Source organism: Triticum aestivum, chromosome 7B, assembly GCF_018294505.1.
Source record: "Triticum aestivum cultivar Chinese Spring chromosome 7B, IWGSC CS RefSeq v2.1, whole genome shotgun sequence".
In the NCBI taxonomy this organism is placed as follows: Eukaryota; Viridiplantae; Streptophyta; class Magnoliopsida; order Poales; family Poaceae; genus Triticum; species Triticum aestivum.
The window spans coordinates 546,441,177-546,463,463 of record NC_057813.1 but is presented as its reverse complement, the minus strand read 5'-3'; positions in this window follow the sequence as shown (position 1 = coordinate 546,463,463).

The window sequence follows — 22,287 nt, the reverse complement described above, 5'->3', positions numbered from 1 at the left end:
GTAAGAACAAAAGGCATGGACATGAAGTACAGGTAAAGCATGACAAAACATGAACACTAAGCTATCTCCAGAAATCACTAGAACATGCTCAAACACACATGGCAAGATTGCATATATTAACAGTTTCAGGCTTTGCAGAAATAACACTAGGTTGCAATGTTTAGAGCCATACAATAACATGCTACAGGAACCTATCATGGTAAACAAAGGCATGGCGTGAATCTATTAATCTCATATAACAAAAGTCCCTTACTGACCATGAGCCAAAAAGGAACAGAAGATATGATGGCACCCATGTAAACATGGCAAATGATATGACAGATTCATACATGGCAGGAACAACAATAAGTAGGCATGTTGGTGAGCTTGAACCACTCACTACAGAGCAATATATGGCATGGCAAGGTGATCAACAGTAAGAAGACATGTTTATGAAGCTAAGCATGGCAAGAGCAAGTTCATAGGGTGCATGGATCACTAGCAAAACACATCGCAAAACTGAACTTCATGTTAACAGACTGACAACAACATTATTTAGCAAATTTGGAGCAATATAACAACATGTTACAGCAGGCCAAAAATGCAACCAGGGCCTGGATAGGTAGAGCATGACATGTATAACAAATCATCCTTAGTGAACATCTCCAGATTATGCATAGAATGACTTGTAGCAGCAGGTTTATATAGCATCACGAAATAACAGAATCTGTCTAGCAAAACAGCAACAGCAAGTACCCTACTTAACAAGCTCGATGCACTCAGTACAAGACTCACAAAAATACATGGATGGCACCCATGTAAAGATGGCATGTAATAGTTCAAAACTCATATAGGACTCATGCTCATAGGATGCACACATCAAATGCAACAAAAATGACAAATTACCAAGTTATAACAGTTTCAGCAAGTTAACATCATATAGCACCCTTGAAAAGATGATTCAAGCATCAAGATGGACTCAAATGAACATGATGCAATGGAATGAAATGAAGTACTCGTTGAGTCGAACAATTTGACTTATTATACGCACGAAACAGAGATATGGATGCAGAGTTATGGCATGATGAATAGGGCATGAAAATAATAGCAGAACCGGGGACTTGGAGGAAATAACCACCTCGCGAAAAATGGACGGGAAGATCCCGGGACGGAGGGATTCGGGACGGGGGCACGCGTTTGGTAGAGATCCCGGTGGATCTCATCCCGATCCGCAGGATCTAACCGGAGAAGCAACGACGACGGCCGGAGAAGGGCGGGGCCGGCCGGATCCGGCGAGGGAGACGACGGCGCGGCGAAGGACGGCGACACCCGGGTGCGGCGTGGCTCTAGGCGAGGCGGAGCGGAGGGAGCCAGCGGCGCTGGGGTCGGGCGCAGGGCGGCGCGGACGGCCGGCGCCGGCGCGGGACGCGTAGGGGCGCGGCGGCGGGGCGCCCGGGGCACGGCGGCGGCGGCTGGGCTTCGGGGCAGCGGCGCGGAGGGCGAGGCGGCCGAGGGGAGGCGCGAGGCGAGAGCTCCAGGATGGCGGCGGCGGCCTGATCTGGCAGGGGACGCCGGTGAGCGGCGGCGCGGGCGACCCGACAAGAGCGGAGGGCGAGCGCGGGCGGCGGGCGGCGGCGGAGTGGGCGCGGGCCGCGGGGGCCGGGGACGGGCTCGGCGGGCCAGCGGCGCGCGCGGTGGCCGAGTGGCCACGTGGCGACTTCTGGTTGGGCGAGGAGCGGCGGCGGACGTGTCCGGCTGTCACGGACGTGTCCGGTGGCGGCGGGAGGAAGAGGACTAGGGTTGGGGAAGGATTCATCCGCGAATTTCAGGGGGAGGGGCTAATATATAGGTAGAGGGAGCTAGGAGACTCCAAATGAGGTGCGGTTTTCGCCCACACGATCGTGATCGAACGACCGAGAGCATGGAGGGGAGTTTGCTGGGTTAGTGGACTTATTTGGAGGGGTGTTGGGCTGCAACACAAAAGAGGCTTTTGCGGTTACCCGGTTAACCGTTGGAGTATCAAACGACCTCCAAATGGCACGAAACTTGACAGGCGGTCTATCGGTGCTATACCAATGCCGCTTGGCAAACCACAGGCCATTCCGAGAAATTTTAACACTTGCACATGAAAAGATGCAAAAGGGGGACGCTGGATGACATAGGAGTGTCGGATTGCAAAACGGACAACGGGAAAAATGCTCGGATGCATGAGACGAACACGTATGCAAAATGAGATGCACATGATGACATGATAAAATGCACCACGCAAGCAAATGACATGGCAATGACGGCGAATAACTGGCATACACTTGGCGCATCGAATCCGGGGCGTTACACGAATTCAGCCAGAAGCCAGCTCCAAGCACCCGGCCACTAAGCGAGGGTCGGCACCCAGAAGATCTTGCCGCAGCCGGTCCAGTTCAGCAGCAGCACGATCCAGGACAGTAGGAGGAGTCGGAGAGATAGCGGTTGGTGGAGTAGGAGGAGAGGACGGCAGCGTAACCATAGTATCCTGAGGCGGGACCTGCTGCGCCCCAACTGCTGTGGCGGTGGCATCAAGCAAGGATACCTCAGGAGTCGCTTGTGCCGTGGGGGCTGAGCTTGCCCCAGCCAGCTCAGCCAGGCCTCGCGAGGACGACTGGGCAGGAGAGGCCCATGCCTTGCGGTCACCTTCTTTCGCGGGCAGAGGCGCTGCCCCAGACGGGACCTCAGGAGATCCTTTCAGCTTCTTCGCCACAGGCGCCAGCCTAGCCAAGAGATACAGAAATCAAGCCTCAGTGACAAAACAAGGAATAAAACAAGAATCAAGCACTTACTGGTCATCGCTCGCAAGCTCGAGCAACCTCCGGCCATACTTGAAGCTCGAGAGCTGGCTGCAGGGATCAGCCTCAAGAAGCTCGGGAGCAGGAGGCGCGTCTGTGGATCACCTCGGAGCTGGGGCAGACCCGCAGGGGACCAGCCCAGTCCTGCCCTTCTTCGGGATCGGGGGCAAGCTCTCGCCGCCCCGCTCGTCGCCATCCTTGTCATCATCGCTCGGTAAGAGGTGGAGAGCGCGGGACCTGCACCGGGGGAGGGGAGCTCTCCACTCTCCGTTGGTCGCCTCGGAGTCAAGCCCTTCTTCTCGCTCCTCTTCTTCCTCCTCTTCGCTGGAGTCGCCGGAGGACACGTTCATCGTCGCCAGGGCTTCCGGGTCCTCGGGAACCTCCGCAGGCACGGGCCCGTCCCCATTGAAGACGGGCATGGATTCCACCGCCTGCTCCCAATCATCTCGGAGGAACAGGGGCACAGGAGCGCCCTCCAGCCTCGCCACGTCACCCCGACCAAAGATTGGAGGACCATGGCCAGATCTTCGTCGGCCAAGACCGCAGGGCTCGGGCGGGGCCTCCACAGCGGAAGCGAGTACTGACGAAGCGGGGCCACCTGGTGCTCCAGGAACTCCCTCAGGAGCGACGCACCGGTCAGCTTCGCCGCCGCCATGTTGCCCGGCCTCAGATCCGCGTCCATCTTCTCCAGCATCGGCTTCGCGCGGGGGTCCGCGAGCTCCGCGCGAGACCAATCATCGGAGCTTGTGGGGTGCTCCGTGGGCAGGATCAGCCGAGGGTGGATGAGCCCAACATCTACCTTGACCCACTTGCTCCTGAAGCCCTCAATCCTCTTCCCGAGCTTCGAGATGGCGTTGGAGCTGCCATACGCGACAAAGCTCGTGCACGCAGAGATGGGGCCACGAGTGGTCCGGAGGGAGAAGTAGTGGCGCAGCAAGGCCACTGAGGGATGCACCCCGACGTGAGCCTCACAATAGTAGGCGAAGATCGCCAGAAGAAGAACAGAGTTGGGGTGGAGGTGCAGAGCTTGCAGTTTGTAATGGCGGAGGACAGAGAAGAAAAACTCGGAAAAGGGAGGCACCAAACCGACAGCAATGGCGCTTACGAAGAGCGGATAGAAGGTGCTCCCTTGGCCCTCGGGAAGGGCGGAGCCGGCCTTGAACACCTCTGCCCCGTCAATGCCTTGCGCCGCCACCATCCGGCGCACCCGGGCAAGGCTCGTCTCCGACACGTTCGGCGAGTCCAAGGCGGGACAGTACCAAGCTCCGGCCGGGGTATGGCGAGGCGCCATGTCTTTCTAGGGCACGCGGTCGAAGTAGATCCGAAGATTTCAGAGGCAGGAAGGAAGGGCGCAAGAAAGGGGATCTGGGCAGTAACCGGAGGAAGCAAGGGAAGCAAAGCCTGGACGGATGTCGCTCCTTTGTCGATTCGCGCAGTTGCTAAGGCACCCACGTCCAATCAACCGCCACACAGCGCCCAAGGCCGCAGGCTGTTAGGGCCCGCGGCGCTTCGCACTTGCCCCTTCGCTTCTCTGCTCAGCCAAGTCCGGGCGCGCCTTGGGCCCAGGGGCTACTGTCGGCGTTCTGGGAACGGGGGTCCCCAGACTTGCCTGCCTGCGGCCTGCAACGTGGCTCAAGGGGAGGCCCAGCATGGCCCATCTTCATCAGCACCAGCTCAAGACCCTCGCGAGGCGCCAAGCCTCGCGGGGCGAACAACAGGGAGCTTCCTCAGGCACGGCCTCGTCAGGCTGGCTCGCGAGGAGGCGGAGAGATCAAGGCGGGGTACCTCACGAGGTGCCCGTGATGCAAGCCATGACGACCAAGGGCGCCAGGCGGGCGCCATCCCGCGCAGTGTCCTCCTTTCCTCTTTGGTGCAAAGGAAGCAAGTGCAGGCAAGAGCATCAAGCAAAGGCATCCATTTCGGTGCAACAAGACCAGGACCGTCACAACGGCAGGAAGGAAGTCATTGTGGAGCCCAAGCCGGCGTCACCACCGGAGCCTTTGACAGGCGAGGACCAACTTTAGTCAGGATAAGTGTACTAGATGTTCCCCTTCAAAATGGCCAATTGTTGGCGCCCTTCCCGCTCAAATATTTGGGGAGAGGCCCAGGGCCTTTGCCTATAAATAGGACTAGCCACCCACAGGGTAGAAGTTGAGCTAGAAATCTGGAGAGAAGAGAGAAAGAGGATCCAGCATCTGGGATCAGTGGAGAGAGCGACTGAACTCCCCCTAGAGGTTCATCGCACCGGCCAAGAACAGACCCTCACGAGGCTGTTCTTCCTTGTATTGTTCACCATCATCAGCCCAAGATGCAATCCACCACACCACAAACTAGAGTAGGGTATTACACCACAATGGTGGCCCGAACTAGTATAAACCCTGTGTCTCTCGCGTTGTTCCTTTCACAGCTTAGATCCGAGCGTGGCGACGAGGTGCAGGTAGGTAGAGGGCGAGATCACCGCGGGCACCCTAGTGTTCGAACCTAGAGGGTCTGCCGGAACCCCAAATCCGACAGCGAAGACCACCTTTTGTCAGGATAAGAGCGTCCTTGTGTTCCCGCTCAAAATGGCCATTGTGGGATTCCCTTCCCGCCTAAACATTTCAGGGGAAGAGGACCCTGGCCGCCTATATAAGTAGCTACGGTTCCCATCATAGAAGGGAGAGATCTGGTTCACCAGCTCACTGGGACTTATCATAGCAAAGGAGCAAGAACATCTGCCTCCTCACCCCTCTTGAGCTAGCCTCCTGAGCTCAGGAAACCACTGTACTTGTTCATACTCGAGCCCTCGCGAGGCCAATCCACCAAAACAGGATGTAGGGCTTTACACCGCAAGGTGGCCTGAACCTGGGTAAATTCGTGTGTGCTTTACTTGTTTGCTTGCTTGCATTCCATTCCCATCACCAGGAGAAGAGCAAGGCGCTAGGTAGACGTGTAATGGGAGAGATCTTCATCACGCCCCTATGTTCGAATCTTACGGGTTTTGCGGAGCCCGAAATCCGACAGGATCAGAGGGACTTATCGGTTGAGGAGGTTCTTCGGTGAAGGGATCCTCCTGAACTGACGAGGAATGGAGATGTTCGACGAACACATTACTGGGAACAGGTTTTCGAGTGGACACAATTTTTGCCAAGTCATCAGTTGCTTGATTTTTGATTCGAGGAATGTGGTGGAGCTCCAGGCCCTCAAATTTCTTCTCTAGCTTTCTCACTGCGTTGCAGTATCCTATCATAGCGGGGTTCCTAACATCCCACTCTTTCATCACTTGATTAACTACCAAATCCGAGTCACCGTATACCATCAGGCGACAGACGCCGAGTGAGATGGCCATACATAATCCGTAGAGTAGTGTCTCATACTCCGCCTCGTTGTTAGAGGAATCAAAGTGAATCTACAAGACATAACTGAGCCGATCGCCATTTGGGGACACAAAGACCACTCCGGCGCCGGAATCATTTAACATTTTGGAACCATCAAAGAACATAGTCCAATGTTCCGGGTGGATTTGAGTCGGTTGCTGTTGTTCTATCCACTCGGCCATGAAACCTGCTAGTGCCTAGGACATGATTGCTTTCTTTGCTTCAAACTTGATATCCAAAGGAAGGAGCTCGATGGCCCACTTGGCCACTCAGCCAGTTGCATCCCGATTGTTCATGATTTCAGATAACGGGGCATCACTGACGACTGAAACCGAGTGCTCTTGGAAATAATGTGCAACTTTCTTCGATGTCAAGTAAATACCATAAACGAGCTTATGTTAATGAGGATACCTCTGGTTGGACGGTGTCAAGACTTCAGAGATGTAATAGACTGGTCGCTGAACTTTGTATGCTTTGCCTTACTGCTCTCGCTCCACTGTGAGAACCGTGCTGACGACTTGGCTAGTGGCTGCAATGTATAGGAGCAGAGGTTCTTTGCTGTTAGGGGCAGCAAGCACCGGTTGGGTAGAGAGCAGGGCTCTGAGTTCAACAAACACTACTTCTGCTTCAGGGGTCCACTCGAACGTATCAGATTTCTTCATCGGTCTGTACAAAGACAAAGCCTTTTCTCCGAGGCGAGAAATGAACTGACTCAATGCTACAAGACAGCCTATGAGCCTTTGGACATCGTGGATGCACTCGGGGCGCTTCATTCGGACAACTGCAATAATCTTCTCAAAATTTGGCGTCTATCCCTAGTTCAGAAACGAGGAAACCGAGTAACTTGCCTCCAGGCACTCCGAAGGTGCATTTGGATGGATTTAGCTGGATGTCGTACCTTCTCAGGTTGGCAAAGGTTTCAGCGAGATCAGTCAGCAGGTCGGATGTCACACCCTAGCTAGTTCATGCATTAGAGTGTTGCATCATGTCTATTCCATTCAACAGAAACTTGAAATGGGGATGACAGAACCCCCAGCCCCCCTCTGAATCCAACTAGGGTTTACTAAAAATATTTTCAATGAATCTGAAATGCCCTTCTAAAATGTCCATCATTTTTGTCTTGGTTCAGAACCTCTGCCAAAAGTGGTGCACAATTTTCTAGGTCATCCTAAGGTCTTTGAATTAAATCATAAGTATTTGAATTTGGACGTTTAAAATCTATAAAATATTTTAAATGTCCAAATAATCCTAAACTAAAATGTTCCATGTTGTTTATATTCTAAACAGTGGGCATGAGCAGTTTGGGGATTTTTGGAGTTGCTTAGGTATTTTCAGAAAGTCCACAAAGTTACAGAAAGAATAGAAAACAGAAATAAAAAGAGAGAGAGGGAACTAACCTGGCAGCCTACCAGCCGGCCCACCTAGCCGGCCCAACCCAGCAGCCGCTCCAGCAAGTGCTTGACGTGGCCAGGCAGGCAGGCAGGTGCTCGACGGCGACTCCAGCGCGCGCCACGCAGCTGCTCGCCGCCCTGCTTCCTACCCTTGCCGCCCTGCTAGCCTGGATGACCTCCACATCGCGCCCCGACCCCTTTGGACACGCCCATTCTCCCCCTGTCTCTCTCCCTCGCTCTCCCGCTCCATGGCCGACGCTGCCGCGCCCGCACCACCTTGAAGCTCGCGCTCCCCGTCGTCCCAGCGCCGCGCCATCGTGTCCAGCAGCTCCGCCACCCTCCTCTCCTTCGAGCTAGCCGAGCCCCGAGCGCTCACTTGCCTCGAGGCCTCTGCACCAACCTCGTCCGACCCCGCCACCGCCGGAGATCCCTTTTGCCGTCGCCCCCGCATCAGCTCGTCCCCGACCGCGCCGTCTGCTCCCTCGAGACGTCCGTGAGCCTAGCTACCTCCTCCCCCTTTCCTTGCTCGCTCTCGTGCACCACAGCGAGCACATGAAGCTTCACCGCACGCGCCGCCGTCGAGCTCGTCGCCAACGTGACTTCGGCCACCCACGGGTCACACCACCGTGTCCAACGCACTCACCGCACTCACAGGTGCCCAACACGCCACTCCACGCGCCTCTCCGTGCCCCGTAGCCTCGGGTTCGACCTCACCCGAACTCCGGCAACCACCAAGGTCATCGCCGGCGACGTTTCCGGCCACCGCGAGCTCAACCACCACCACCAAGCGTAGATGCCCTCCGCTGCTCATTTGGTCGCCGGAATGCACTAATGCACTCTCACCGCCGCGTTTGGCCTCGCCGGCGGCTAAACGCCGGTGGGTTTGACCCCGTTGACTTGACTGGGTGGGCCCAGGTTGACTCCCCCTAAGTCTATGACAAGTGGGGGCCCATTCTGCTAATTAACTTAGATTAGCACTAACTAAATTTAGTTAATTTAAATAATTACTGACACGTGGGACCCACTGGTCAGTTGACCTGGACCAGCTCCGTTGACCACTGACGTCATCCTGACGTAATGCTGACGCAGTAAGTTATTTACTGGAATTATTATTACACAGGAAATTCCAGAAAATACCACAAACTTCAAAAAATAATAGAAATTAATCTGTAGCTCCAAATGCAAAGTGTTATATATAAAAAATGATCAGAAAAATCCAATCTATCCATATGTACTGGTTTCATGCATGTTTAATCAAGCTAACCTATTGTTTAGTACAGAACAAGATAAAGCACTTAAAAGAGCCACTTATGAGTTTGAAACTTGAATCTTTGGTTCAAAATAGTTCAAACCCATCTGGTCTTAGTTGGATTAGCCCAATACACTCATTTTGCCATGTCTCATGCATGCATCATATTGTTGCATATTGTTTGGTGATGATTGTGTATCGGTGCTCTCATCGGCAGGTCCTGCCCCCGAGGATTACCGTGATTACCACAACGAAGAACAATACCAGTGCACCGACCCATCAGGCAAGCAACCAACCATTTGATCATATCGATACAATCCCTTGTTCTCGCTCCTGCTCTCTTTTACTGCATTAAGACAACGCGATTCAAACTGCTGTGTGCTGCGGTAGTTGAACCCATTTCCTCTGCATGACCTATCATTGCCACAGTAACTAGATGAAACCCACTAGCATGTGTACGATTTGATTGAGCCATATGAATGTGTTGTTCCTACCTTGCTATGCCTGCTATGCTTAGAGTCGTGTCAGGTCTGGTTCATCTGGGTGATGGGCTAGAGTGAAATGATCATGTGGGTATGAGAGCAATGTGTTGAACACGAATTGGTAAAGGTATCGATGAGAGGCCATGTAGGAGTACATGGTGGGTTGTTTCATTGAAGCCGTCCTTAAGCACTGAGATCTGTATGTGTGATTTAAGATTCAGCTACTACCATACATTGGGCCCTGAAATATGACACCGCTCGACTTATTATTCACCCTAGTTCTCTGTCTAGGAGTTGCAAGTAGTTTCTGGTGTTTGTAGCCTACTGGAGGACGTGGACAGCGCTGACCGCGGGGTGGGCTGTGATGCAGTAGGTACGTGGCCGGGTACAGCGGGCACCCGTTAGGTGTCTCGGAACCATGTTCACATCGTTCGGGGCCGTATGTGGAAACCTCGGCTGGACTCCCTGCGGATGGAACCTGAATAGGCGATAAACCTGGACTAGAGACTTAGGTGTTTAGGTAGGTCGTGGTCTACACCCACGTCGGCTTTCGCTTGAAGTCTGCCGAGCACATGTCGTGTGCAAACGCTAAGTGGTGGAAACATGTATGAAGAAGTACACCCCTGCAGGGTTAACATCATCTATTCGAATAGCCGTGTCCGCGGTAAAGGACTACTTGGTTGCCTATACAGTTCATAGACAAGTAAATGGAAACTACTAAAAGCCTCAAGATAAGCATGGAAGACGGAGGTGGATCCTCGGTAGTGTATTGAAGTGGTGAGTAGTGGACTCGAGTGCGCAAAACCATTTCAAGTTGGAGTCTCGTAGGATAGCTTAGCCAAGAGTCAAAGCTGGCTTGCTGCAATAACCCCACCAACCCTTCTTGATAATGTGCATGTATGTAGGATCTGATGTAAGTCTTGCTGAGTACCTTTGTACTCATATTGCTTTAATTTACATTTTACAGAAGATGCTACAACCCCTTCTGACGGGTTCTTTGTAGACGTTGACATCGATGAGTAGACTGAGGCCCAGGTGGTGATCCTGAGCTTGTGAAGGACCATGAAGTATAGCTAGGCTTACCCAAGCCTCTTTTATTTTACTAGTTGTCTGTACTCAGACAAGATACTTCCGCTGTTGTCTTGTATGCTTGTATGACTTGAATGTGGGTCGTGTGACCCGTACTCGTGTGTATGCTATGTATGGCTCTCTGAGCCTTTAAATAAAGTACTTGTGTTGTAGAGTCATGTTGTTATGCCTTGTTGCATTTGCACATATCGAGCATATTGTGTGTATGATTGAAATGCTTGGTATGTGTGGGATCTGACTATCTAGTTGTTTATCCTTAGTAGCCTCTCTTACCGGGAAATGTCTCCTAGTGCTTCCACTGAGCCATGGTATCTTGCTACTGCTCTGGAACACTTAGGCTGGCCGGCATGTGTCCTTCTTTGTTCCTGTGTCTGTCCCTTCGGGGAAATGTCACGCGATGAATACCGGAGTCCTATTAGCCCGCTACAGCCCGGTTTACCGGAGTCCTGCTAGCCCAATGCTACAGCCCGCATTCACTCACCGATGACCGACACGTTCGATGCTGGGTCATGGATGTCTGTCTCTGTAAGTCTGTGCCACTTTGGGTTTACGACTAGCCATGTCAGCCCGGGCTCCTTATCATATGGATGCTAGCGACACTATCATATACGTGTGCCAAAAGGCGCAAACGGTCCCGGGCAAAGGTAAGGCGACACCCTGGGAATACCGTGCGTGAGGCCGCAAAGTGATATGAGGTGTTACATGCTAGATCGATGTGGCATTGAGTCGGGGTCCTGACAGCGTTGGCATCAGAGCCGGACTGCCTGTAGGTTCTCCAAGCCAAACTGGTCGATGTTGAGTCTAGAAATGCTTTAGTTATATGTAGGGGAATTGATTGTGGGATGGAACGTAAAGCTATTTTTACTCCTTTATTTCATGGCATTCTGATCTGAGTCAGTCCATTCTTCCACTGGGGGTTAAGGATTAGGATCTCTTCTCTCTATCAGGTTCACGTGTTACTAATCGGTAGTATCTTATAGGTTTGATGATTACAAGCCTAGTTCAGTTCTACTACCCTGTTATGTTGCTAAGTTGGACCCAGAAACATGATATGATATTGTTGAGTGTCTATGCAACTCTTTGCAAAATGTCTCAAAATCCTTTTTGAGCATTTACAGCCGTTATGCTGTCCAAATTCTGCTAGAAATTCTCATGCCTTTGTATTATATCATGTTTCAGATGGCCACTCGTGCTCAAAACCAAGTGGTTCGCCTGACCCGGTGCCTCGATGTGCCCGGTCATATGGCTATGTTAGTCCGGGTAATGATCGAGACGGGTTACCGTTCGTATCACGAATACACTGTCGAAGAGCAATTCCGAGAATTTAATCAAAGCCAATATCTCTGCACTGTCAGGATATTTCCCTCTTATCCTGGATCTACCGAGCCCCTCCACTGTTCCTATGGACTCGGGGTTACTATTGAGATGGCTGTGCAGGATGCTGCCTATTCTATGATGACCATCATGCGAGTCAGGACTGGCCTGCTTCGGAACACCGACTTCTGTTATATGCCAGCTTCACTCCCGGGAGCGCAAGGGTATCTCCAGGCTATCTATGCCGACTCCACACATGAGGACTCACTAACTTGCACCACTGCCGAGATGCTCGAGGATAAGGACTGAGAGAATCGGGCCTTGAGACTGGAGCTTTTCAACACCTGTGCTGATCATTGGGCCACCTTGACTCGGTTTGCACCGGCTGTGCAAGCTGGATGTATGGATACGAGGGATCTGTATCCTGTGAGATCTGCTCTGCCAGACATGGTGGATTGGCGTGATGTGGGAGGCATCACCCCACCCTGTGGCCCCCGCAGGGCACCATTTGTTGGTCCAAGACCTCATCCTAGCCCCTATGGTCCACAAGCTCCTCAGGACCGTCTGTTTCCGGATGGTCACGTTGAGCTTCCAGGCTATGGAGGAGACTTCTATGAGGACTACCACGGAGCTATCTAAGTTAGTAGTAGTTTCACTAGTATTGTAATAGTTGTATTTCCACCGTCCTGCGTGACCTGTGGAATATGACTTAGTGTGTATCAATTCCGGAGGTGTAGAAAAAATAATGTATAGGAGCTTGGAATGCCTCCGATGAGATGTAATCTTCCTTTCACCGTAGTAGTACTTCGTTTGGTCTTGTACTAAACCTTGTATGGTGTGTATGATGATGGAATAAAAGAAGCAGTTTCTGTATTTACCATGTCATACGGATGATCATCTTGCATTCCAAGTTATCCATTACATTCTACATTTCTATGTCAGAATCTTATCATCCTGGATTAAACCATTGTCTTGTTTTCCTAGGATGGTCAACACCCGCAACAACCCTTCTCCCCCAGAGCAGGCCGAAGGCAGCAGAGTTGGGGAAGCAAACCTGCCTCACCCTCCTTCTCTGGCCGAGGTTATGCTGGAGGCTGAGAGAAATAAACGGGAGACCAACCGTTTGTTGGAGCACATCGAGCAGAACACAGCACATCATCAGAGGAATAACTTGGTGTTGCTCAGCGACTTCATCAAGTTACATCCACCCACCTTCCACCACTCCGTCGAGCCTCTCGACGCCGATGACTAGCTTTGCAGCAATACTCACAAGCTACATTCTGCACTCATAGCCGAGGCTGATAAGGTCACCTTTGCTGCATATCATCTTGAAGGCCCCGCCAGTCTCTGGTGGGAGAACTACGAAGCCATGCGCCCAGCTGGTCATGTCACTACTCGGGCAGAATTTAGTGAGGCTTTCCGTGAACATCACATTTCGGAGGGTCTTATGGATCGTAAACGTGAGGAGTTCTGCAGCTTCACCCAAGGTCGACTCTCTGTAGACGCTTACAGCAGGGAGTTCGGTAACCTAGCACGCTATGCCACTGAAGAAGTTTCCACCGATGCCAAGAAGCAGGCAAGGTTCCGCAAGGGACTTAGCCCTGAGCTTCATCGAGATCTCCGTCTGCATGAGTGCACCTCCTTTCAGAAGCTTGTGAACAAAGCCATCAGTGCTGAGACAGGTCAGACTAATTTCGAAGCAACATGCAAGCATGGCCGTGACTTGGGTTCCTCATCCGGTGCTGGACCACAGAAGCGCCGGGTGTGGGTGCCTAACACTGCCCTGCCACCCAGGTTCACACCGAGGCCATCCTATCAGGCGCCTCGTCTAGCGTAGCAATATGCACCAGCTAAGCCCTATGGTGGGCCAACCAACAATGCTCCTCCGCTCACCAGCTCCGTGACGTGCTTAAAGTGTGGGGAATCAGGCCACTATATGCGTGAGTGTCCCCAGACCAACCCCAACCAGTCTGGAAAGGCTGTTGGCCGTGGCAAGCCAGTAGGGAAGGTGTACTACGCCAAGCCGGCCACCGTTGCACATGGCCATGTGAATTGTGTCTCAGCTAAAGAGGCTCAAGAGGATCCCAACGTCGTTCTTGGTACGCTCCTTTTTGATTGCCACCTGGCATCTGTTCTTTTTGATACTGGAGCATCTCATTCATTCATATCCGAAAACTATGCTCGCTTGCATAACACCGCATTCTGTGACATGCCTTCCACCATGGAAATTTCTACTCCTGGTTCTAGATGGCAAACCTCTAGAGTAAGCCATGGGAATGAAATCCAAGTTGACAGACTTGTTTTCCTTGCATCATTGATAGCTCTCAAATCTTCGGATATTAATATCATCTTGGGTATGGACTGGATGTCAGCCCATCATGCCAAGATTGACTGCTTCTCCAGGACTGTTCAACTTACGCACCCTTCGGGAAAGATAGTCAATGTGTTGACCCGAGCAGCCAAACGACAACTGTATTCCCTTAATGACAGTCCCCTGCCAGACCTCGAAGACGTTCCGGTAGTGACTTTCCGGATGTCTTTCCAGAAGAATTGCCAGGTGTTCCACCTAACACAGATGTCGAGTTCGTGATAGATCTCATTCCAGGAACTGTTCCAATTTCTAGAAGACCCTATAAGATGGCACCACTAGAACTAGCCGAGCTTAAGAAACAACTCGATGAGTCCTTGAAAAAGGGTTTCATCTTCCCTAGTTCATCTCCATGGGCTTGCCCTGTCCTCTTCGTCAAGAAGAAGGATGGTACGGACCGGATGGTTGTAGATTATCGACCTATCAACTTGGTCACAATAAAGAACAAGTATCCGCTCCCCAGGATCAACGATCTGTATGATCAATTCGCTGGATCCTCAGTCTTCTCTAAGATGGATTTGAGGTTAGGCTACCATTAAATCAAAGTCAGGAACGGGGACATTCCCAAAACAGCCTTTGTTACTCGTTACGGCCAATACGAGTACACCGTCATGTCCTTCGGTTTAACCAACGCCCAGCCACCTTCTCTCGGTTAATGAACTCAATCTTCATGGAGTATTTGGATAAATTCGTCGTGGTTTACCTCGATGATATACTGATCTACTCCAAGAACAAGGAAGAACATGCCGAGCATCTAAGGCTAGTGTTGATGAAACTTCGAGAGCATCGCCTTTATGCCAAGTTCTCTAAATGCGAATTTTGGTTGCCAGAAGTGACCTATCTAGGACATATTATTTCTGGTAAAGGTATTGCTGTCAATCCCGAGCGAGTTCAAGCTGTCCTTAATTGGACTCCACCTGAATCGTTCAAGCAAGTTCGGAGTTTCCTTGGCCTAGCGAGCTATTGTCATTGCTTTGTCGAGAATTTCTCCAAACTTGCTAAACCTCTAACTAAACTCCTCAAGAAAGATAAAAGGTTCGAGTGGACTCCACAATGTGAGCACCGTTTTCAGGAACTGAAAAGACGCCTGACTTCTGCTCCTGTACTGGTACCACCAGACTTCTCCAAGGACTTTGTTATCTATTGCGACGCCTCGCGACAAGGACTAGGTTGCATTCTCATACAAGATCATCACGTAATTGCTTATGCTTCACGGCAATTACACCCACATGAGGAAAATTACCCTACTCATGATCTAGAGCTTGTAGATGTAGTCCATGCACTCAAAACATGGCGACATTACCTCCTCGGTAATCATTGCGAAATCTTCACCGATCACCAAATTCTGAAGTACATATTCACCCAACCGGATTTGAATCTCAGGCAAAGACGTTGGGTCGACTGATCGCAGATTTCGACTTAGGGATAACTTACAACCCGGGAAAAGCCAACGTCATGGCTGATGCGCTAAGTCGTAAATCTTATTGCAACAATCTGATGTTGCAACAAAGTCAACCACTTCTCCACGAGGAATTTCGGAAGCTTAACCTTCACATCGTTCCTCAAGGATTCCTTTCCACCTTGGTGGCGAAACCTACTCTTACAAATCAAATCATCGATGCCCAAAAACAAGATAAAGGAATATCTCGGATCAAGGAGAACATTGCTAGCGGAGATGCTAAATGTTTCTCTACAAATGATCATGGTGTTGTGTACTTTGAGAACCGTCTAGTGGTTCCCAAGAACCAACATTTATGGCAGTTGATCCTTAAGGAGGCTCATGAATCTCCTCTCACCATTCTTCCCGCTAGCACTAAAATGTATCAGGACCTACGCCAGAGGTTCTGGTGGACTAGGATGAAGAGAGACATTGCTCAGTTTGTTGCTAATTGCGACGTCTGTCGTCGTGTAAAAGAAGAGCATCAACGGCCTGCTGGCACCCTTCAACCCTTAGCTATTCCTGAATGGAAATGGGATAAAATTGGTATGGATTTCATCACCGGTTTTCCCAGGACCAAGAGAGGGAATAATGCTATCTTCGTCGTTATCGATCGTCTTTCCAAAGTGGCCCATTTCTTGCCTGTTCGCGAGAGTATAACTGCTAGTCAGTTAGCAGACTTGTACATGTCCCGAATAGTGTCCCTCCATGGTGTTCCACTGGAAATTAACTTGGATCGAGGAAGTCTCTTCACCTCTCGATTTTGGGTAAGTTTTCAAAATATTAACAGCGAGCAACTAAAGAATTTCCAGACTCATCGCCTTCTGCGTCTTCTACACCAACCCATTCGACCGCGGGAGCCCTGTAGCATCTTCCCCGAGCTCATCCCCAACCTCCGGCCGCCGGCGAACTCTTAGGGGATTCGCGAGCTCCAGTCCCTCCCCGGCCTCGCCGTTGCCTCTACCGGATTCGCCGTGAGCCCCTGCCTCTTTCCCCTCTCTTCCCATGCTCATCCGTGCTTTCTAGCCACAATGGCCATCGGAGCAGATTGCTCCTCGCTGCCGGCCATGTCGCCACCGCGGCTACGGCCATGCAAGCATGTGTCCGAGCTTACCACTGAGCTCACCACACCCCCACGAGTCCAACGCACCTAACCGCGGCTCCTGCCATGCCCTGCACCCTCGATTCGTTCGACGCCCGAACGCCGGCCGCCGCACTTGTCATCACCGCCGTCATTCTGGGCCACCTCCGGCGAAGCTGAGAACACCACTGGACGCGCGCAAGCGCCAGCAACCCGTAGCCACAAGCCGCTCGTCGAACGGTGGCCGTAGAGCAAACCCGACGCGGGCACCGCCGCGGTCTGTCGTCGCCGGCGGTTAAACACCGGTGGCTGACGTGGCACCATTAGTTTAGGTGATAATTATGTTTAGTTATCACCTGTGTCAATGACATGTGGGTCCCCGAGCATAATTAGGTCAGTCTAATTTTCTGTTAAGATTAGTACTAATCCATGTGGACCCCACGTGTCAGCTTTGACTTTGGTCAAGTCAACATTGACCGGTCCCACCTGTCATACACCCAAACAAGCCTGAGACACTGACGTATGGGTCCCACAGGCCAGGTTTGACCTGGCCGACCCAGTTGACCTGCTAATGTCACACCTATGTCATGCTGACGCAGTAACTTATTTTCTGGATTTATTCTTATATAGGAAATTCCAAAAAATGTTGCAAACTTCACAAATTCATATAAATTCAACCGTAGCTCCAAATGGGATAAATTATATATAAAACATTATCAGAAAAGTCCAATCTATCCATCTGTACTGGTTTCATGCATGTTAGATCAACCTAACCTTGCTGTTTAGATGAAACAAGCTAACGCACCAATATGACCTCTTATTTTGGGTTTGCATTTGAATCTTTGGTTCAAATGAGCTCAAACCAACCTGTTCTAAGTTGAATTAGCCAAAACACATAGCATATTGCCATGTCATGATCATGCATCATATTGTGCATTGCATTGATTGTGTTCTTCTTTGTTTGTCGGTGCTTGTCCCCTCTCAGTAGACGTGTACCGACGATGTGATCGATGACACCGATGAAGAACTATATCATCTTCAGAAGTGCCAAGCAAGCAATACCCCCTTGTTCATTCTGATACAATCCTAGTCTCTCGTTCCTGCTCTCTTTTACTGCATTAGGACAACAACGATTCATCTGTTACTTGCTACGGTAGCTGAACCCCTTTATCCTCTGCATGACCTGTCATTGCCAAAGTTAGATGAAACCCACTAGCATGAGTAGGAGTTGTTTGAGCCCTGATGTGCCTACTCATTCTTGCTTGTTTTTCATGCCTGCTACTGCTTAGATTTGAGTGAGGTCTGATTCATCGGGAATGAATCAGAGGTGTGTGAACATGTCCTACTGTGTGTGAGCTAAGTGTGTGAACACGGTTTGGTAAAGGTAGCGGTGAGAGGCCATGTAGGAGTACATGGTGGGTTGTCTGATTGAAGCCGTCCTCAGGAACTGAGTTCTGTGTTTGTGATCCATGATTCAGCTACTACCATGCATTGGGCCCTGAAATATGACCCCGCTCAACTTCTTAACCACCCTAGTCCTCTGTCCAGGAGTTGCAAGTAGTTTCTGGTTTTTGTAGTATGCTGGAGGCCGTGCGCAGCGCTAACCAGAGGGGTGGGCTGTGTTGCGGTAGGCACGTGGATGGGTATACCGGGTGCCCGTTTGGTGTCACGGAACCCTGTACACATCGTTCGGGGCCGTATGTGGAAACCTCGGCCGGACTCCCTGCGGATGGAACCTGAATAGGCGATAAACCTGGACTAGAGACTTGAGTGTTTAGGTAGGTCGTGGTCTACACCCACGTCGGCTTTTGCTTGAAGTCTGCCGAGCACATGTCGTGTGCAGACACTAAGTGGTGGAAACATGTATGAAGAAGTACACCCCTGTAGGGTTATAAATGATCTATTCGAATAGCCGTGTCCGCGGTAAAGGACTTCTGGGTTGCCTATAACAGTTCATAGACAAGTGAAAGTGGATACTCTAAAATGTGCAAGATAAGCGTGAGTGCTATGGATGGCGTTCTCGTAGGGTGACGGAGCGGGTCCATAGTGGTGTATTGATATGGTGAATATGTGGACTCGTGTGCACCACCTCAAAGAGTTATTTGCAGTCGTAGTTCAGAATAGCCACCGCGTCAAAGCTGGCTTGCTGCAGTTAAACCCCACCATCCCTTTGTTGATAATGATGCATATGTAGATAGTTCTGATGTAAGTCTTGCTGGGTACATTTGTAATCACATTTGCCTATTTTATATTTTTCCAGAGAGACTTCAGTCTCGCTAGTAGTTCCGCATGGAATTTGACGTTTAGCTTGTTACCTCAGCTACGATCTTGTGCCCTTGGCAGGATCTGGTAGATAGTCAGGCTTCTCAGCATTTTTCATTTGTAGATGTCTGTACTCAGACATGTTAAGCTTCCGCTTGTCCTTTGACTTGTATGCTCTGAATGCTGGGTCGAGAGACCCATGGTTGTAATATCTTGCTCCTTGGAGCCTATTGAATAAATACTTGAGATGTAGAGTCATGTTGTGATGCCATGTTGTATTTGCACATATCGAGCATATTGTGTGTATGTTATTGAAATGCTTGGTATGTGTGGGATCTGACTATCTAGTTGTTTATCCTTGGTAGCCTCTCTTACCGGGAAATGTCTCCTAGTGCTTCCACTGAGCCATGGTAGCTTGCTACTGCTCCGGAACACTTAGGCTGGCCGGCATGTGTCCTTCTTCATTCCTGTGTCTGTCCCTTCGGGGAAATGTCACGCAATGAATACCGGAGTCCTGTTAGCCTGCTACAGCCCGATTTACCAGAGTCCTACTAGCCTAGTGCTACAGCCCGGATTCACTCGCTGATGACCGACACGTTCGATGCTGGGTCATGGATGCCTGTTCCTATAAGTCTGTGCCACTTTGGGTTTACGACTAGCCATGTCAGCCCGGGCTCCTTATCATATGGATGCTAGCGACACTATCATATACGTGTACCAAAAGGCGCAAACGGTCCCGGGCAAAGGTAAGGCGACACCCATGGGAATATCGTGCGTGAGGACGCAAAGTGATATGAGGTGTTACATGCTAGATCGATGTGGCCAAAGCTGTCAGGACCCCGACTCAATGGCACACCGATCTAGCATGTAACACCTCATATCACTTTGCGACCTCACGCACGGCATTCCCACGGGTGTCGCTTTACCAGGCCCGGGACCGTTTGCGCCTTTTGGTAGACGTATATGATAGTGTCGCTAGCATCCATATGACAAGGAGCCTGGGCTGACATGGCTAGTCGTGTACCCGAAGTGGCACAAACTTACAGGGACAGGCATCCATGACCCAGCATCGAGCGTGTCGGTCATCAGCGAGTGAATCTAGGCTGTAGCACTGGGCTTGCAAGACTCCGGTGAACCGGGCTGTAGCAGGCTAACAGGACTCTGGTATTCATCGCGTGGCATTTCCCCGAAGGGACAGACACAGGAACGAAGAAGGATACATGCCGGCCAGCCTAAGTGTTCCGGAGCAGTAGCAAGCTACCATGGCTCAGTGGAAGCACTAGGATACATTTCCCGGTAAGAGAGGCTACTAAGGATAAACAACTAGATAGTCAGATCCCACACATACCAAGCATTTCAATAACATACACACAATATGCTCGATATATGCAAATACAACATGGCATCACAACATGACTCTACAACTCAAGTATTTTATTCAATAGGTTCCAAGGAGCGAGATATTACAAACATGGGTCTTGTCGGTGTCAAAACCGGCGGATCTCGGGTAGGGGGTCCCGAACTGTGCGTCTAGGCGGATGGTAACAGGAGACGAGGGACACGATGTTTTACCCAGGTTCGGGCCCTCTTGATGGAGGTAAAACCCTACCTCCTGCTTGATTAATATTGATGATATGGGTAGTACAAGAGTGGATCTACCACGAGATCAAGGAGGCTAAACCCTAAAGCTAGCCTATGGTATGATTGTTGTAATGTATGTTGTGTCCTACGGACTAAAGCCCTCCGGTTTATATAGACACCGGAGAAGGCTAGGGTTACACAGAGTCAGTTACAATGGTAGGATATCTACATATCCGTATCGCCAAGCTTACCTTCCACGCCAAGGAAAGTCCCATCCGGACACGGGACGGAGTCTTCAATCTTGTGTCTTCGTAGTCTTGGAGTCCGGCGGACGATGATAGTCCGGCTGTCCGGACACCCCCTAGTCCAGGACTCCCTCAGTAGCCCCTGAACCAGGCTTCAATGACGATAATCCGGCGCGCATAATGTTCGGCATTGCAAGGCGGGTTCCTCCTTTGAATAATCCAGAGAAGATCATGAACACCAGGATAGTGTCCGGCTCTGCAAAATAAATTCCACATTCTACTGTAGAGAGAATAAAATGCACTCAAGTTCAATCTGCTGACGTATTTTGTGGCATAACGTCACACCACTACCAAGCCTTTACTTGAATTGTTTTTTATTATACCACCTCAGCACGTTTAGCGAAGCGGTTTCGTTGGCACGTCTTGTCGAAGCAGAGATCGTGCTCCCCTTATTCCGGGATTCTCATCAATACGAGCGTGGGTAACCCAACCGCGCCCGTCGCCACGCCTCCTCTATTGAAGGTGAATCCCGAACGGTCACGGAGACGACTCTTGGTATTTTCCCCGTTTATAAGAGGACCAAGGCTCGTTTCTTTTCTTCAATCTTCCATCGAATCTTCTCCTTGCTCCAAGTTCCAACACCCAGAGCCCCAGATTCGAGCGCTTAGGATCTTCAACAATGTCCGGCTCCGCCCTTCAGGGTCGGTGGATGCCCTCCTCCGTCACGGAGGAGGACGTGCTAAAGCTGCGTGAGGCCAAGTACCTGTCCTACGAGATTTCGCACAGGTTGCCCGCCCAAGGGCAGGCCGTACCCACTCCCGAGCCTGGTGAGTACGTCGTCTTCATATCCCACCTCCGTCGGGGTTTAGGCTTCTCGACGGATCCCTTCGTGAGAGGGCTCATGTTCTACTACGGGCTGGATTTTCATGACTTGGCTCCGGAGTCCATCCTCCATATTTCCGCATTCATTATTATCTGCGAAGCCTTCCTCCGCGTCACCCCCCACTTCGGCCTGTGGCTGAAGACCTTCAATGTGGAGCCGAAGATGATCGGGGGGCGTCAAGCGGAGTGCAGCGGGGCGGACATAAGCAGGAAGGTCGATGCCCCGTGGCCCGAGGGCTCCTTCCAAGAAGAGCTCGGCTTGTGGCAGCAGGAGTGGTTCTATATCACCGCTCCGAAGGGCAGCAAGGAAAAGCCGCCGCCTTCATTCCGCCCAGGACCTCCACGCCGATTGATGTCGTGGGTCAACCAAGGGCTCAATTGGGGGCCGTCCGAAGACATGCCTTTATTGCAGGGCCGGATTCGAGACCTCCAAGCGAGGGAGAACGATCTGGTTGTGGTGATGTAGGTCATGCTAATCAGGCGTCTTCTGCCCTGCAAACGCCATCCTCTCTGGTTATGGGAGTTCAATCCGGAGGGACCACGAATTCTCCAACACTTCATGGGTATGATGCCCGTGGAGATGTACAAGTTGTTCTTCGGACCGCAGGCGGCGTGTCCAGAATTGACCGAGGACGCAGGCCTAAGCTGCAATCGCCCGGATACACAGGTAAGTGGCTCAGAGTCCGGACGTTCGGTTTGTTTGCTTTTCTGAAATTCGCCTTCTAACCCATTATTCTTCATCAGGAGT